At 37.2% G+C, this 18,086-nt stretch overlaps 1 long non-coding RNA gene across 1 annotated transcript in view; it reads right to left on the bottom strand.

Moving 5' to 3' along the window:
- Positions 1–284: 284 nt before the first annotated feature.
- The window catches only part of LOC121016311 (uncharacterized), a 71,072-nt gene continuing 53,270 nt past the window's right edge, over positions 285–18,086 (bottom strand). The window contains exon 3 of the long non-coding RNA XR_005784219.1: positions 285–837. This is a non-coding gene — a long non-coding RNA (uncharacterized LOC121016311). The remainder of the gene's footprint in view (positions 838–18,086) is intronic.

The following is an 18,086-nucleotide window of genomic DNA, read 5'->3' as shown; positions in this document are numbered from 1 at the left end:
TGTGCTGACAGCTTGGAGCCTGGAGCCTGCTTCTGATTCTGTGTCTCGATTTCTCTCTGCCCCTTCCCCACTTGTGCTCTGTCTTTCTCTGTCTCTCAAAAATAAATAAATATAAAAAAAATAAAAATAAAAGATAAAATAAAATAAAGGACAATTTCAGAAGTCTGAAAATAATTCCCTTTGAATAAGTATCAAGAAGAGGTGGAGATGGGAGAAAATGCCCTGAAGACTAATTTTAGTAAAATCCCATTTTCCCCCTGAGAACTGACTCTGCTGGATTAGATTGCATTTCCTTAGGAATTCTCATTACCTCCTATCTCACCTGTGTCTAAAATCTGCACTTGTGACATGGATGAGCCCTCTAGCTGCCCTGGTTTTTGGTGCTCTATAATGCTTTATTTCTTCATGATGTAAAAGTAAGCCAAACCTTGCTGGGTTCCCAGAATGGTCACTTCAGTTTTCTGAGGAGTTTTCCTGGGGCTGCTAAACATTGTGGCATGGATAGGATCATGGCAGGGCAGGGTGTTGCTATGCCTCATCTCTCAAGTGGAAAGCCTGTGGTCAAGGGTTCTGAGAATACACAGTTTGGAGTTCCTACTCAACTGATGACTGGATAGTCAGTTGATAGGGATAGAAAGGTCACTGAATAGTGACTGTCTCCAGAGTCCTCTGGAATTTTATGGGGGGGGAGCAGACTTACACTGAAACAACTCTTCAAGAATGGGTCCTTGACATCTGTGACCTGAATCCAATAGGTTCCGAACGTGTCTATTCTTCAAATACACACCCATGCCTTCTTGGTCTCTCCACACAAAAGCCTTATTCTCTCATTTCCTCCTAAAATGAGGTTAGGTAATCCATAAAAAAAAAAAGAGCTTATCTGTTCATTAAATGCAAGCATTCAGCAATCCAAAACTCTATATTTAGAAACACAGTTAACTTTCATCAAAATGAGGACCAAGAAAACACGGGAAATCCTCTTTCCACCCCTGGCACATAAAATTGCTAGACACTAAAAACATTTTTTTTAAAAAGTGTATAGCTGAGGGGCGCTGGGTGCCTCAGTCAGTTAAGTGTCTGACTTCGGCTCAGGTCATCATGATCTTACAGTTTGTGAGTTAGAATCCCGCATTGGGCTCTCTGCTGTCCACACAGAGCCTACTTCAGATCCTGTTTCCCACTCCCCCATGCACTCTCTCTCTTTCTCTCTCAAAAATAAACAAAAAAAAGTGTCTGAGCTACTAAATAAGAAATAGAAATTTCCATGTGTCAAAAATTGAGAATCCACAGAGATGAATGCTACCCAGCATCTTGGGGTATGGATTTTAACAACTGGAAAGGGCAGTCAAGTCTCTACTTCTGCACATGGGAATAGCCTATAGTTAGGCCCCCCACAGACCATGGGCCAGGCTCCTATCCTTGGGACATGGATACTAACAGAGCTAAGAGATGAAGGTCCTTGGTGTACCTGGATGGCTCATTCGGTTAAGCGTCGACTTCGGCTCAGGTCATGATCTCTCGGTTCATGGATTCAAGCCCTATGTCACGCTGTGTGCTGACAGTTCGGAGCCTGGAGCCTGCTTCTGATTCTGTGTCTCCCTCTCTCTCTCCCCCCCCCCCCCCCACTCATGCTCTGTCTCTCTGTCTCTCAAAACTAAACATTAAAAAGAAAGAAAGAAAGCAAAAGAAAGAAAGAAAGAAAGATTCTTATTCTGTGTTGCCTATGTAGGGCTCGAATTCTCACAATAACCTCATCACATAGCAGCCCTGTGCCAAAAATCTAAGTTAAACATTTGTGTGTGATCAGTGAATCCCATTGAATGCTCAGCAATGGCAATCTTGGAAAAGCTTGATGGGGGTCTTATCCACAACCAAGGGCACAAATGCAAAAGGGACTTTAAGTATGCTTAAAAGTATTAAGAAAGTAGGGGAGGGTAGGAATAGAACTTGAAAGAATAGGACATACTTCTTTAAAATGGAAGAATTTGAAAAGAATCGTGTAGCATGGCAGACTGTATCTTCCAAAATGGTTACACACGGATGGCCACGGCAATGTTTCCCATCCCTCATGCTTTTCTCTTACAACATTTCCTTCATACTCTTTCCATCAAAAAGTGTGAGGTCTATGTCAACTCCTTTGAGGGACACGATTGTGACTCACTTGCAATGAAAACAGTGAGGTATAAGTGGAGGCACCTGTGTGGCAAAGTTCCGTTAAGTGACCAGCTCTTGATTTCAGCTCAGGTCATGATCTTAGGGTTAATGAGATCGAGCCCTGCATCAGGTTCCATGCTGACAGTGTGGAGCCTGCTTGGGATTCTCTCTCCCTTTCTCTTCCACTCCCTCTGTCTCTCCCCCGCCCCCTCAAAAATAAACAAATGCACATTGAAAAAACTATTTAAAAATTGAGGTATAAGTGATGCTGTGTGACTTCTGAGACTATATCAGAAATGTGGCGCAGTTTTTGCCTTGCTAACTGGATCACTTGTGCTGGAGTCCTGAGCTGCCATGTAAGTAGTTCAACTGCTTAGGAATTGGCAGGGGTGAGGAAGCCCAAGTTAGCCCATGCAAAATGACCACATGTAGAGGTCGGGTGACTAAAGAAAGAGAGATCTCTGGCCATATGCAGTGTCTTCTGTCACTGCTGTGCGAGCTCTAACCACTGTCTGACTGCAACTGCAGAAGAGGCCCTAAGCCAGAACCTCTGACGGAATCTTTTCTGAATTCCTCATGTATGAAATCACAAGCAAAATAAAAAGATTGTTTTAAGCTGCTAAGTTTTGAGATAGTTTATTATGTGGCAATAAATAACTAGAACATACAGGAACCCTGGAAGTTAAAATATGGAGAAAACTCATTGAGAAAACAAGGTTAAATAGTAATTCAGAGTAGCTAAAGAGAAACTTACAGAATTAGAATTACAGAATACATATAAAGAAATTACGCAGAATGCAGAGCACAGAGAGAAAAAAACAGAAAAACCAAAAGGGAAATTAGGAGTTGTGGAAGTTGAAATAAGTTATATCATAGGTCTGGTAGGGATTGCAGAGAAAGAAAACAGAGATAGGAAGAGAGCAAATATTTAAACAGATAATGGCTAAAAATCTTGAGAATCAAAGAAAGATATGAGTCTTCAGGCAGAAATTGTACAAATGAATTAAGTAGAATAAATAAAAACAAATCCAAATCTAGATATAGTAGAGTGGAAATATAGGAAATTAGGTTAAAAAAAAAAGTCAAGGTGAAAGAGATAACCTTAGAACTTCAAGATAGACGGGATGGGGCACCTGGCTGGCTCAGCCAGTTGAGCATCTGACTTCGGCTCAGGTCATGATCTCACAGTTCATGGATTCAAGCCCCACGTTGGGCTCTGTGCTGACAGCTCAGAGCCTGGAGCCTGTTTCAGATTCTGTGTGTCTCTCTCTCTGCCCCTCCCCCACTCATGCCTCTCTCTGTCTCTCAAAAATAAACGTTTAAAAAAAAATAGGACAGATTATCTATTGGATTAGGCCAGGTGAAATAAAGATCACTATAGATCAAAAATGACTGAGTAGGAACTCTGTTTCTGCTTATGAAGGAGTAACTGCTATGGGAATTGCCCTCCCTCTGTAAATAGCTAGAAAGCAAGACAAATGTACTGACCCAAATGTCCACTACTTGTGAACAGATGAACAGATTGCAGTTTATCCATATAGTAGAATGTTAGCCAGCCAAAAAAAAAAAAAAAAAAAAAAAAGGAGCAAATTACTGGCAAATACAGTAAAATGAATAAAGCCCAAAAGCATTATGCTAAATGAAAGGGCCAAGATACAAACAAGCATACGCTGTATGATTCCAAGTATGTGAAATTCTAGAAAATTCCATGTAATCTATGGTGATCAAGAGTAGATTGCCAGCATAGCAAGAGAGGATAGACTGTAATGGGTGTTGAGGGAACATTTTGGGTGTTGGAAATGTTTTATATCTTGATTGTGATGGTGGTTACATTGTTGTACATTTGCCAAAACTCATTTAATTATATACTTCAAACTGGTGAATTTTATTATTTGTAAATATACCTCAATAAAATATGGTTGAATACTGGAAATTTCATATGGTTGGATATAATATAAAGACAGAATGACAGTAGTCTTTTTATCAGTATAGTAGATGGTAAAAGGCTGTAACATTATATTCTCGAAACACCGAGGAAAAAATTAGTATCAACCTAAGAGTCTTTACCTAGTTAAATCAGTGGCTTTCCAACATTAGTGTGCATCAGAATCATCTGGAGGGTTTATGAAAACATAACCCCCAGAGTTTCTGATTCAGGAGGTTTTAGGTGGGCTGAGAACACACTTTCTAATAAGGTCCTACATATTTCCGATTCTATTGTTGTAGGGACTATACTTGAGAACCACCAAGCTGAACCATTGCATGAGAGCAGTGAAAACAGGGAAATTTTAGTCTTACAACAGCTAAGAGAGTTCAGTATCTACAAATCTTCTCTGAAAGAACTAGTAAGCTATTCTTCAATACAAAGGAGACCATATGCAAAAGGGGTAAACAGGAGGCAAGAAGCACTTTCTTAAATATTACAAATACATCTCCCCCACCAAATTGCCAGAACACTGTTCTCTGGATGAATCTCTTTTATTCCATCCTGTGAAAGGTTTCCTCGTAGTTGCCAAGAATATGTTGAATGACTTCTCATTGCAATAGAAAAGGAGGTGGGAAAGGAAGTTCTGTTCTGCTATCCTTAACAGATTTAGTTATTTTCCTGCTACAAATCTAAGAAGCAGTTTATCGTTGGTAGGAGAGACCAATCAGGGTATACACTACAGGTCCAGGTGGTTCACATAATGGCAAAATAGGTATGAGATGATGGAAGTGATCACCCCTGGGTGCAGGCAATAGGGGCTGCATTTTCTTTGGAGGTTCTAAAAACAATTGTAAAGTCAAGTTAAAGTAGATACGCTTTTGATTATCACCATGTTTCAGCAATTCTAAATAATGTCAGTGATAACATACTCATCCCCAATAAAATCTTTGATTGGTCTAACTTCTAAACAGTTGTTGACATTCTCTCACATTTTAATAATAGAGGTAAACTTAAAATTAGCACATTTTTATTCCTTATACTTTAATAAATACTGCATTCTTCCTGAAAGTTAATATGGTAAATTCCCAGTTACACAGTCAGCTTCCAAAATATTAGGTCTTAGCCACATGCTTTTGTTTCAAGAGTAAGTCAGTAATGGGACAGAATAATTTGAGTTTGCTTTCTGTCTCTAACCCTAGAGGTATCATGTATTTCCAAATTTAAATAGAAGATTAGAAATAAACCCTCATACCATAGTGCTTGTAAAAACAAGGACACACAACTTGAGTTACTAAAATTCCATCTTTCTATGTGACCGCTTAGACTTTTTACTTGTGTTTGAAATTTAAAATGGTAAGACAGAATGTAAAATTTGAGATGTAATATTTTTGTTTAGTGAGGGCAAATTTTAGTTCATTCAAAATAGTTTTTTTGCATATTAATATCTCTAAAACGAAAATTTCTTTTCAGTTGTTTTTTTTCATTTGTTCTTAAGCTGTTATTATTCATTATTATAACATACTAATATGTAAATATAAGGGTTTTTAATCTTTGACTCCAAAAATGTATTATCATTAAAAAGTATTAATCTATTGGGGCGCCTGAGTGGCGCAGTCGGTTAAGCGTTCGACTTCAACCAGGTCACGATCTCGCAGTCCCTGAGTTCGAGCCCCACGTCAGGCTCTGGGCTGATGGCTCGGAGCCTGGAGCCTGTTTCCGATTCTGTGTCTCCCTCTCTCTCTGCCCCTCCCCTGTTCATGCTCTGTCTCTCTCTGTCCCAAAAATAAATAAACGTTGAAAAAAAAAAAAGTATTAATCTATTACTGATTTCCTTATGTGAATCATACTATTTATATTTATATATATTTTTACTGTCATATATGTCAGTAAACATACAAACATTTAAATAAAAGAAAACTTTTATTGTCTGTTTTCTTTTCTGGCCATCAGGATTACTTATTTAATTTTATGGTTATTATTGAAATAATTTTGTCTTATAGAGGAAGGAATATTAAGAATGATATGTCCTGTTGCTGGCTGGCACTGGGTGCTTGTGAATTGTGAAATGATCCTGTGGAGTAAAAAAAAATACATAAATATAAATAGTATGATGCATAAAAGGAAATCAGTAATAGACTAATACTTTTTAATGATAAATCATTAAATGACTAATGCCAGTCCTGGACTTAATTAAGAAGTTGATGAAGTTTAACTTCTGTATCTGGCTTCTGGTCCTTTAAGCCTCTAGTGTGTGCCCACCTTCTTTTCACAAGGCCAAGGCACCTGGGGTCATCCTGTTCTCCCTGAAGGCTCCTCTAATAAAAATATTTTTTACGCTAAGGTCTAAAAAACTAAAAACAGCCAAATGTAATCTCATCCAATGTATTTACTTTTTTAAACATAAGCTTTTTATTTTGTGATGATTGTAGAGTCACATGTAGTTGTAAGAAATAAAACAGAAATCTTGTGCACTCTCTGCCCAGTTTCCCTCAATGATAATATCTTGAAAAACTAGAGCACAGTATCATAACCAGGTCATTGATATCGATATTCAAGATTATGTTGCCCTTTAATAGCACTATCCACTTTCCTTGCAGCCCCACTACTTCCTTAATTCCTGGCAACCACAAATATGCTCACCATTTCTATGATTTTGTCATTTCAGAAATGTTATATAAATAAAATCATACAGTATGTAACCTTTAAGAATTGGCTTTTCTCACTCAGCCTACTTCTCTGGAGATTTATCCAAGTTGTTGTATATATCTATAGCTCATTCCTTTATTACCTAGTAGTATCTCGTGGTATGAATGTACTACAGTTTTTAAAACCATTTACGCATTGAAGGACACTTGTGTTCTTCTAGTTTTTGATTATTGTAAATAAAGCTGCAATAAACATTCATGTACAGGTTTCTGGGTGAATATAAATTTTCATTTCTCTGGGATAAATGCTCAAGAGTTTCATTCCTTCGTTATATGGTAGTTGCATACCATTGTTGTTGTTGAGTAGAAGAAATTGCCAAATTTCCCATTGTGCATTTTCACCAGCAGTGTGTGAGGGATCTAGTTCATCTTCATCAACATATGGTGTTGCCATTATTTTTTGTTTTAGTCATTCTGATTGTTGTATAATGATATCTGCTTGTGGTTTTAATTTGCATTTCCCTACTGGCTAATAAAATAGAACATCTTTGCAGGTATTGTGTGCCATCTGTATATCCTTTTTAGTAAAATGTCTATGTCTTTTTCCCATTTTCTCATTGGATTGTTTGGTTTTTACTATTACATTTTGAGGGCTCTTTATATTTTCTAGATACTAGTCCTTTGTCAGATATATGTTTTGAAATAATTTCTCCCAGACTATAGTTTGTTTGCCTTTGTATCCACTTAGTAGGGTCTTTCACAGACCAAAACATTTTAACTTTTGCTAAGTCTCACCTATCAATTTTTCCTTTTATGGATTGTGCTTTGGAGGGCCCTAGGCTCAGGCCAAGGTATTTTTTCTCTTGTTGCATTTGGTAAAACAGCTATTGCCTCAAAGTTTTTCATCTTTCTGGTTCTTGGCTAGAGAAAGTAAGCTTTTATTGGGACTTTCATGTCTATGTTTGTTGGCATTTCCAAGTTGCCATCTTCTTTCAACACCCAGTCTGGGTATATGAGGCAAAAAAAAAAAGTAATCCACCACTATGTCATTCCTTGGGTCCTGAGGTCTCTAGTCTTTAAATATAACATCTAGAGTTTTTCGTTGTACTTAGTAGGAAGACTAGAGAGATGTATATCTCCTCTATTTTCCTCAAAGCAGAAATCCTGTATTTACTTTCTATTAGGGATTTAGGGATAAAGTCTGATGAAAGAAAGTGGGGCATCAGATTTCTATTTTGATTAATTTTTTTGATAGTAAGGCCAGTCCTTTTATTTTTTTAATATTTATTTTTGAGAGAAAGAGTGAGACAGAGTGTGAGCAGGGGAGGGGCAGAGAGACACAGAATCTGAAACAGGTTCCAGGCTCTGAGCTGTCAGCACAGAGCCCAAGGCGGGGCTTGAACTCACCAACCATGAAATCATGACCTGAGCCGAAGTCTGACACTCACCTGACTGGGCCACCCAGGTGCCCCAAGGCCAGTCCTTTTAAACTATGAGAAGACAGTCCCTTTAAAATCAAAGACAGATTCACTGACATGGATATGCATATAGAGGATTCACAGTCTGATTTAGCACATTAAGTCAAGCCACAAATAAACAGGCAAATGCATATGTTATTACAGGTCAAGGATGATTGCCTTTTAGAACAGGTCAATCCAAGTTAAATGTGCACAAAGGAAGTAGCTATAGGAGTGTCATGAGTAGTCTCTTTCTTTGAATCAATCTGGGAAGAATGCCTGAAGGAAATGATGTTTCAGGAGTTGCTGTACAATATGGGGAAAGGGCTTGTCAATTGAATGGTAAAAAACCCACAAGGTTTAATATTTTGCAGTGCATTTTTTTCATCTCTAGAAGTTTAGTGTGTTTTTATATTTTCCATTACTCTCTCCATTATGTTCATGTTTTTTCTCTACTTCCTTAAATGAACAGAGCTTATTTATAACAGCTGTCCTCTGTGGGAGAGGGAGTGGGAAATCGATTATGGAGTGGCTTTGGGGTAAGTTGAGGGAAGTGACTGAGATGCAAAAGATGACAGAAATCAGAGTCATAATTTTTGAGATAGAAAAAAGTAAGAGATTCTAGACCCATCTCCTCATTGCAAATGCTAAATGTCAAGGTGGTGTGTATGCATAGAGGGTCGCTGTGCTTATTGCATACGTGTGTGTGTATACATATACATATATATACACACACACATTATATGTATATACACATGTGTATATGTGTGTGTGTGTGTGTGTGTGTGTGTGTGTGTGTGTATGTAGAATCATTTAAGAATATCATATAGAGGGGCGCCTGAGTGGCTCAGTCGGTTAGGCATCCGGCTTCGGCCCGGCTTCGGCTCATGTCATGATCTCACGGTCCGTGAGTTCAAGCCCCGCGTTGGGCTCTGCTGACAGCTCAGAGCCTGGAGCCTGTTTCAGATTCTGTGTCTCCCTCTCTCTCTGACCCTCCCCCATTCATGCTCTGTCTCTCCCTGTCTCAAAAATAAATAAACGTTAAAAAAAAAATATATCATATAGACATAATACCCTTTACCCTAAATATTTTAGTTTGTGTTTTCTAAGAAAAATGATATTGATATTCTCTTGCATAATTACCATGCAGTCATCAGATGCAGGAATTTAATACTGATATAATGTTATAATCTAATATTCAGTACATATTTAAAATTTACCAGTTTCCCCAATAATGTCCTTTATAGTCATTTTCCTTTCCCTCTGATCCTGTATTCTGTCCAGGATCGTATTACATTGACTTGTCATATCTTTCTAGTTTTCTTTAAAATAGAGCATAGAGCATCCCTCAGCTGGTTTTGTTCATTTCATCACAGTTGCATTCAAGTTAGACATTTTTGGCATGAGTATTATATAAGTGATATTGTGTCCTCTTCAATATATCACATCAGGAAGAACAGCATGTCAATTTGTCTTATTGGTAATTTTGTCTTGTTGATAATTTTTATCACTTGGTCAAGGTGATGTCCACCACGTTTTTCAACTGAAAAGTTACCATTTCTCACTTTGTAATCATTTCTGGTATTCTTCATTCCTTTGTGTATATCCAAATTTCCATCTGTTATCATTTTTTATGTGCCTCTATAACTTCCTTTATCATATTTTTATAGGAAAGATCTCCTGTAAATAAATTGTCTTTGCTTTGTCTGAAAATAACTTTATTTCACTCTCATTCTTCAAATATATTTTTGCTGGTTAAAGAATTCTAGATTTCAGCTTTCTCCTTTCAGTAAAGAAGTAAAGCGGTAAAGAAGCCCCATTGTCTTCTAATTGCATAGTTTTCAACAAGAAGTATGACATCATTCTTATCTTGGTTCCATATTGTACCATATGATTTCCTCTGAACCTGTTTACAATTTTTTTATGGTTAGTTTTCAGAAAATTGGCACGGTAGACTTATTCTGCTTCTTGAAGCAGTAGCTTAGGTTATTGATTTTAGATCTTTCTGCCTTCTAATATCAGTGATTAAAGACATAAAATTCCCTCTAAGCACTGCTTTATCTGCCTTCCATAAATGTTGATATGTCATGTTTCATTCTTATTCAGTCTAAGATATTTTCCAAGTTTCCTTGTGACTTCTTTGAGCCAAGGTTTGTTTAGAAATGTGTTGTTTATTTTCTAACTATTTCTGATTTGTTCACATTTCTTTTTGTTGTTGACTTCTAACTACTTTGGTGTGGTCAAAAATAATTTAATAATTAAATTGAAATTTAAATAACTTCAATCCTTTCAAATTTATTGAGAGGCACCTGGGTGGCTCAGGCAGTTAAGTGTCTGACTCTTGGTTTTGGCTCATGTCCCATGATCTCATGGTTTGTGAGTTTAAGCCCTGCATAGGGATTCTCTCTCTCTCCCTCTTTCTCTCCACCCCTCCCTCTCTCTCTCTCTCTCTCTCTCAACATGAAAAAACCCTTTTTAAAAAGTTAAAAAAATAAATTTATTGAAACTTGTTTTTATGGTCTAGCATATGGTCTATCCTGGCGAATGTTCCATGGATACTTGAAAAGAAGGTCTATTTTGTTGTTTGGGGGTATAGTGTTCTGTAAATGCCAGTTAGGTCAAGTTGGTTGTGTTGTTCAAGTCCTCTATATTCTTGTTTACCACTTAGTTTTATCAATTACTGAGAAGGGAGTGTTGAAGTTTCCAACTATAATTGTTGAATTGTGTATTTCTCCTTTTAATTCTGTCACTTTCTGTTTTATGTATTTTAGAGCTCTGCTGTTAGGTGCATATATACTTTTATAATTTTTATATTTCTTCACTGAAGAAAACTCTTTATCCTCTTGAAATTTAACTCTTTTTATTCTCATGAAATTTCCCCCTCCTCTTCTAGTAGGATTTCTTGTTTCAGTATTTACTTGTCTGATGTTAATATGGCCACTCCAGCTTCCTTATGGTTACTGTATACTTTTGGTCATCTATATTAGTCAAGGTTCTCTAGAGAAACAGAATCAACAGTGCGTGTGCGTGCATGCGCACACACGCACACACACACACACGCATTTATTTTTAAGGAATTGGCTCACCTGATAAGTCAAAATCTACAGAGTAGGCTGGCAGAGTGAGGACCCAGGGGAGTCATGGTTTGATCTAAAGGCCACCTACTGGCAGAATTCCTTGTTGCTCAGGGGAGGTCAGCTTTTGTTCTATTAAGACCTTCAACTGATTTGGAGAAGGCCCACCCATATTATGGAGGGTAATGTCCTTTATTCAAAGTTCATTCACTTAAATGTTAATTTCATCCAAAAAAATTTTTTTACAGAAATGTCCAGAATAATGTTTGACTAAATATCTTGGCACTATGGTCCAGCCAAGTTGACACATGAAATTAACAATCACACCATCCTTTTACTTTCAATCCATTTGTGTCTTTGAATCCAAACTTTCTCTTGTAGACAGCATATCATTGGATGTTGTTTTTTCTTCCAGTCTGACACTCTGCGTTTTGATCGGAATATTTAGTCTATTCATATTTAACATAATATGTAACATGGTTAGACTTACATATGCCATTTTCTTATCTGTCTTCAATAGATCTCATGGCTTTTATTTTGTTTCTCTATTATTCCCTGGTTGTACTTTTTTTGTGTCAAACAAACATTTTAGTATATAATTGTTTTTCCTATTTTGACTTTTTATAACTATTTTTTTAAGTAGGTTTCACACCCAGCATACAGCCCAATGCAGGGCTCATACTCAGGACCCTGAGATCAAGATCTGAGCTGAGATCAAGAGTGAGACACTTAACTGACTGAGCTTCCCAGGTGCCCCTTTATTACTATTTTTAAAGTTTTTGTTGTTGTTGCTCTAGGGATTATAATGTACATTTTAATTACCACAATCTACTGCAGGTTAATACTGTCTTAATTCCAGGAAAATATAGCAACTTTGCTCCAATATAACTCCATCTCCATCTCCTTCTTTTGTGTTATTATTGTCATATAATTTAGTATATGTGTTATAAAACCAACAATATATTAGTATAATTATTATTTTATACAGTCTCATATTTTTAAAGAAAGTAAGAGAAAAAAGAGAAAATATATTTATTTATAAACTATATATTATATATTTATAAATACATTTCTTATTTATTATATTTGCTTATATGTTTTATTTACCCACAATTTATTATTTCTGTGCTCTTCATTTCTCTCTGTGGATTGTATTTACCACCTGGTATCACTTTCTTTAAGCCCAAACAACTTCCTTTAGTATATCTTGTATGACAGGTTGACTAATAACACATTCTCTGAATTTTGACCATCAGAAACTTCCTTATTTTTAATTTTGATGGATATGGAATTCTTGATTAAAAGGTTTTTCTTGCACTTTGAATATGTCACTCTTATGCCTTTTGGCTCCATTACTTCTGATGAGAAGTTAGCTTTTAATCATATTTTTGTTCCCTTGTACATGATGAATCATTTTTTTTTACTGATTTTGAGATTTTCTTTTTTTCTTTGGTTTTCAACTTTTTCACTATGATGTGTTTGAGGGTGGAGCTCTTAAGTTTATCATTCTTGGAGTTTGTTGAATTTCCTGGATTTGAAGATAAATGTTTGTCATAAAACTTGGAGAATTTTTAGCCTTTATTTTTTCAAAAATTTTCTAACTCTTTCTCTCTCTCCTCACTTTCTGGTGCTCCAATAATAGGTACACGGGTATGCCTGATGCTGTCCCACAAGTCTTTGAGGCTCTATTCATTTTTCTTCATTCTTTTTTCTATTTTTCAGATTGGAAAATTTCCACTATTTTATCTTCAAAGTCACTAATTTACTCTTCTGCCAATATGCTATAAAGCCCATTTAGGGAATTTTTCATTTTTGTTATTGTACTTTTCAACTCTAGAATTCCCCTTTGGTTCTTTTTTATAGTTTCTATTTTTGTATTGACATTCCTTACTTATCAAACATTTTCATATTTTATTTTAATTCTTTGAATAAAGTTTTAATTATTTAAATATATTTATAATAGTTGCTTTGAAGTGTTTGTCTTCTCAATCTAACATCTGGGCATATAGAGTTAGTTTTTATTGACTGATTTTTTTTCCTGAATGTGAATCATACTCTACTGTTTCTCTGCATTTCTCATAATTTTTGGTTGACATCAGGCATTTCAATAATGCATTGTAGCAAGTCTCTATTCTGATTCCCCCCCACCCACCGATTAAAAAAAAATTGTTTGGCTTCAATGGTGGAATCTTTCTCCCCCATGACTTGCAGACCCCTGCTGAGGTCTCTGCCCAGATTTTTTATTCTGTCTTTTCTTTTCTTTCTTTCCTTTCCTCTTTCTTTCTTTCTTTTTTTTTTCTGTCTTGGCTTGCTAGAAGTTATCTCTGTATCAACATAGCCTAGTAGTCAGCCAATGATTTGAACAGAGATTTTGCTCAAACACCTTGAATCCATAAGGCTTTAACTCACTCCTCTGCTAACTTACCTATGTGTAGACCAAAGAGTGAGTAACTTCAAATTTTAGCTAGTTCTCAAGTATGCCTAGGTTTTTACTTTCCACTGGGCTCTCTTCAGTACCCCCTGTGCATGTATGTAGTTTCCCAGTCATCTAGGAATAGGTGGAGAGCTAATCTAGCGCTCTATGGCTCTGGCTCTGTCTTTTTCAGAATCTCCTTATTACAATTCTGTCTAGTCAGGCTGTTTGCCCCAGCTGTGATCACAACATGATTCTGCTGTCCAGTTTTCCCAAAACCATTTCTTAAAGAGACTGTCTTTTTTCCATTGGATATTCTTTCCTGGTTTGTCAAAGATTAGTTGGCCATACATTTGTGACTCCATTTCTGCATTCTCTATTTTGTTTCATTGATCTGTGTGTTATTTTTGTGCCAGTACCATACTGCCTCAGTGATTACAGCTTTGTAATACAGTTTGAAGTCTGGAATTGTGATGCCTCAAGGTTTAGTTTTCTTTTCAGGATTTCTTTGGCTATTCAGGGTCTTTTCTGGTTCCATCACATACCTCTTTATTCTGTCATAGCCAAAAGTCCTGTCTGCATGCTTGGTTATTTTTGGATGTCAGACATTGTGCATTTTATATTGTTTTGCTGGATTTTGTTCTATATCTTTAACTACAGTTATATTTTGTTCTGGTGAACTGTTAAATTACTTGGGATCATTTGGCTTATTTCAAGACTTGCTTTTAAGCTTTGTTAGAGCAGGTCTAGAGTAACCTTTAATCTAGGGCTAATTTAGTGCTACTACTAAGGACTCTTTTTTTTTTTTTTTTTTTTGAGGACTACCCAATGCCCCATATATTATGAGGTCTTTCTACTCTGGCTGGTAGGAACACAAACTATTCCCAGGTCTGTGAATTGTCCTGCTTATTCCTCTCAGGTGGTTCTTTCTCTGACCAAGAGTAGATTCCTCTTATACATACACAGATCAGTGCTCAGCCAAAGATTCAATGAGATCCCTCTCAGACTTTTGGAGCACCCTCTCTCATTCCCTCTCTCTCCGCTGCTGCTGCTCACTCTTCTTTGGTATTCTGCTCCACAAATTCTAGCCACCCTAACCTCCCCTGGTTAAGTCTCTATCTCTGCAACTCATAGAGACCTGCTTAGTTTACCCCCTCAGTGATGTGGACAGAAAATTGCCTCCAAGAAGTAAGTTCATGCAATTGTAGGGCTCACCTCATCACTTTTTCTCGGGGATCATAGTCCTGTACTACATGTCTGAAAAAATACTTATTATATACATTTTTGTCCATTTTTCTAATTACTTAGAGAAGGAAGATAGATGTCATCTGTTAGTCCATCTTGGCTGAAAGTGAAAGTTAAAGAATTTTAATCACAGGACAGAAGTTATTTTATTCATCATTTTAGATCACTGTGGTTGTTTTGTAGAGAATAAATTATATGAGATAAGATTAGAAAAAGAGAGATCAGTTACAAGGTTTAGCAGTCATCTAAGGCAGAGATGATGGTTGCCTGGTCTAAAGAAGTTGTGGTTATTGACATTTAAAAGAACAGATTTGAGATGTATTTTGAACATAAAATGGATAAGATCTGCTGATTACTTAGATGTAAGAGATAAGGGGAAATGAGGACACAAGGATGATTCCTGACTAACAAGCCCAGCCAACTTTCATTTCCTTTATCCTTTTTTAAACCCCAAATTTAACTTCTCATCCTTCCCTTACCACTCTGCCCTTTGAGCCCAATCCCCTTCCTTGTTTCTTGATTCCTTCTCTGAAACAGAAAATGTATAATAGTCAATCCAGCAACTATAGAAAGGATAATTTATTGGTTATGTACCTCATGGGCATTGAGACCCAGTAGAGACAACTTATTTAGTGGCCTACAACAAAGAGGCCCCCCTCCCAAAAAAAGGAGGACTTAACAGAACCAGGTCGAGCAAGATGTGTAGAATCCACTGTTATAACCCAATAGCAAGATTTCAGGCAAACAAAGACCATTCAGAATAGGTCTCATAAGACAGAGTTCTCCTGTTGGTTGAGGTTCTGGCTAGGTGAAGCTCAGAGCCACATGGCTGGTCCCATCTTGGGTCTCATCATGGCAAGTATAACTTTCTGAGATGTGAAGTGTTGTCCTGTTTAATCTCAGAAGCCTATGGCATTTGTGTTCAAAAGAAGAGTCACTTCCTTTGGGAGTAATGACCTTTAGATGGAGGCTTTATTGTGTGAGATCCTGGAGCACAGGGCCCAAAAGGCCAGGGAGATATAAACTTCTTTGTGTCAATGTTATAAATAAAGCAACCCAGTCACTCCTAAGACTAGGCAAGAGACTCGGGGGGGGGGGGGCGCGGTGGTAAGTCTGGGAGTCTCTAGATCTTTTGCTGTTCTCTTTAGTGTCACACAGTTTAACAGTGCATTATTCCATAACTGCTTTGTGATATCTGAGTTCTTACATCCTTAATTAGACTACTATATTTGTTTCCTAGGGTTGCCATTACAAATTACCACAAACTGGGTGGCTTAAAATAATAAATTTGTTGTCTCAGAGTTCTGGATGCTAGAAGTTCAAAATCAAGGTGTTGACAGGGCCATGTTCCAAGACCATTCAGAGATTGCTATAGTTACTTTATTGGATCAATTATGAGACATCCTCTAATGTAAGGCCAGATTTTCTTATGAAATCTGTAGGGGAGAATCTTTCTTTGCCTCTTCTAGTTTCTGGTGTTTGCTGGCCATCTTGGAGTTCTTCGCTTGTAACTACATCAATCCAAACTCTGCCTCTGTCACCACATGGCCATCTTTTCCCTGTGTCTCTGTCTCTGTGTCTCTTCTCTTCTATTCAGGACACAGTATGACCTCATCTTAACTAATTATATTTCCAACTACCCTATTTCCAAATAAAGAAAGTCACATTCTGAAGTACTGGGAATTTCTTTGGGGTACACAATTCAACCCGTAACAGCCTCCCGTAAGAAGTAGGGCTGTTCTCATACTTTTTTTGCTTCAGGGACACTTAACTCAGGACATTCAGCAAGTTTCCTGCTTTGGGCGGATGTGAAATAAAATGAAGGACTATGATAAAAAGAAATGATACGGATTTTATGTAAGGCAGGAAAATGTATTTAATTGTAGTGAAATTATATTTTGATAATAATTGATATGTTTTCCTAGAATTCTTTTTGTTTGTCTTATGGCTTTTTCCCCATTTTTGAGATATGGATTGTCTTAGAGAAGGTTGTTACAGAAAAATCAGAGAACAAGAGTAAAATATTACCTTTTAAGTTTTAAAAGTTCAGGTCCAGGAAGAAGACAAAAGGATTTAGAATAATATTTGGTTCATCAAAGCCAGTTCATCCCTTTTCCCTTCTGTCAACCTGAGATTAAAATCTACAGAACTGGTCAGGGAAGAAGAGGAGCATCTGAGAGGAAGCGAGATGTTATTGGTTCCTGAGCAGGGGTCCTGTGGCTTATCCTCAGGGATAATTCCTGGGGCCAATGAAGGAAGTGAAACCTTCCTAAGAAAGTTTAGGGATTTAGGAGAAGAGTAAGGTTGTACCTTGTTTCCAGGGAGGTCACAAGACTTGTAGGATTTTCCTGTCCAGAAGGGGTAGAAGTGCAACTAAATGTCTTCTCTACCTCTGAGAGGGATGGCCATGTATCTGAGATACAGCCAGGTTGGAGGGGTCTATGGTCAGGTGCAAGAGGCTGAGAATGACTTTAGGACTGAAGATAGACATCTCAATGTCTCACCTGAAGATAGATATCTCAATAGATGCAGGTACAGGCAGATAACAACTGAAGGCCAAAGTCCCCTTCTCCAACCCACTCTCCAACACACCCAGATCTCAAGTCAACCCTAAAGATGGCTCTTTGAATTGACATACTATGTTTCTACTCCTATATAAAATGAGGTTCATAAAATAAATTATGTTTGGTTAAAATTAAATTATTAAATTATTATTTAAAAAATAAAGTTTATTTCTTTCAACCTTTAATTTGTGGTCTGAGATTTATTTCAGCTACATAAAGAAAATGATCATTCTAAATGTGCAAGTTGGTTCTTATTTGTAGGTGGGCAGTGGGAACTGAAACTGTCCTCTGGGCAGCCAGGTACTCCCAAGTGTGACCTAGCATTTTCCCAGACTACAGAAATTATTGCTGAAATCTCACTGATTGGGCCTCTAGGGGGGAGGGAAAGGGAAGTGGAAGGAGTGGGTGGGGGTGGGGGTGTGATTAAACCACTCAAGTTGTATTTTAAACTATGGATATATTGTTCTGAGAGTGACTCTAGGCCTTTTAGAGGGGAAGTTCTGAGCAGCTATGAAACTGGAGGTACCTGGAGGAAACTCAGTTGTTACCAAGGAGCAGGTGTGCTGAAATTGTGGCCTTAATGTCACCAGCTTCTGTTTAGAAGGCA

The sequence above is a fragment of the Herpailurus yagouaroundi genome, unplaced genomic scaffold (genome assembly GCF_014898765.1).
Source record: "Herpailurus yagouaroundi ecotype Mexico unplaced genomic scaffold, PumYag 210, whole genome shotgun sequence".
Lineage (NCBI taxonomy): Eukaryota > Metazoa > Chordata > Mammalia > Carnivora > Felidae > Herpailurus > Herpailurus yagouaroundi.
The sequence above is the reverse complement of the archived record's forward strand: the minus strand, read 5'-3'. Positions and strand labels throughout refer to the sequence as shown.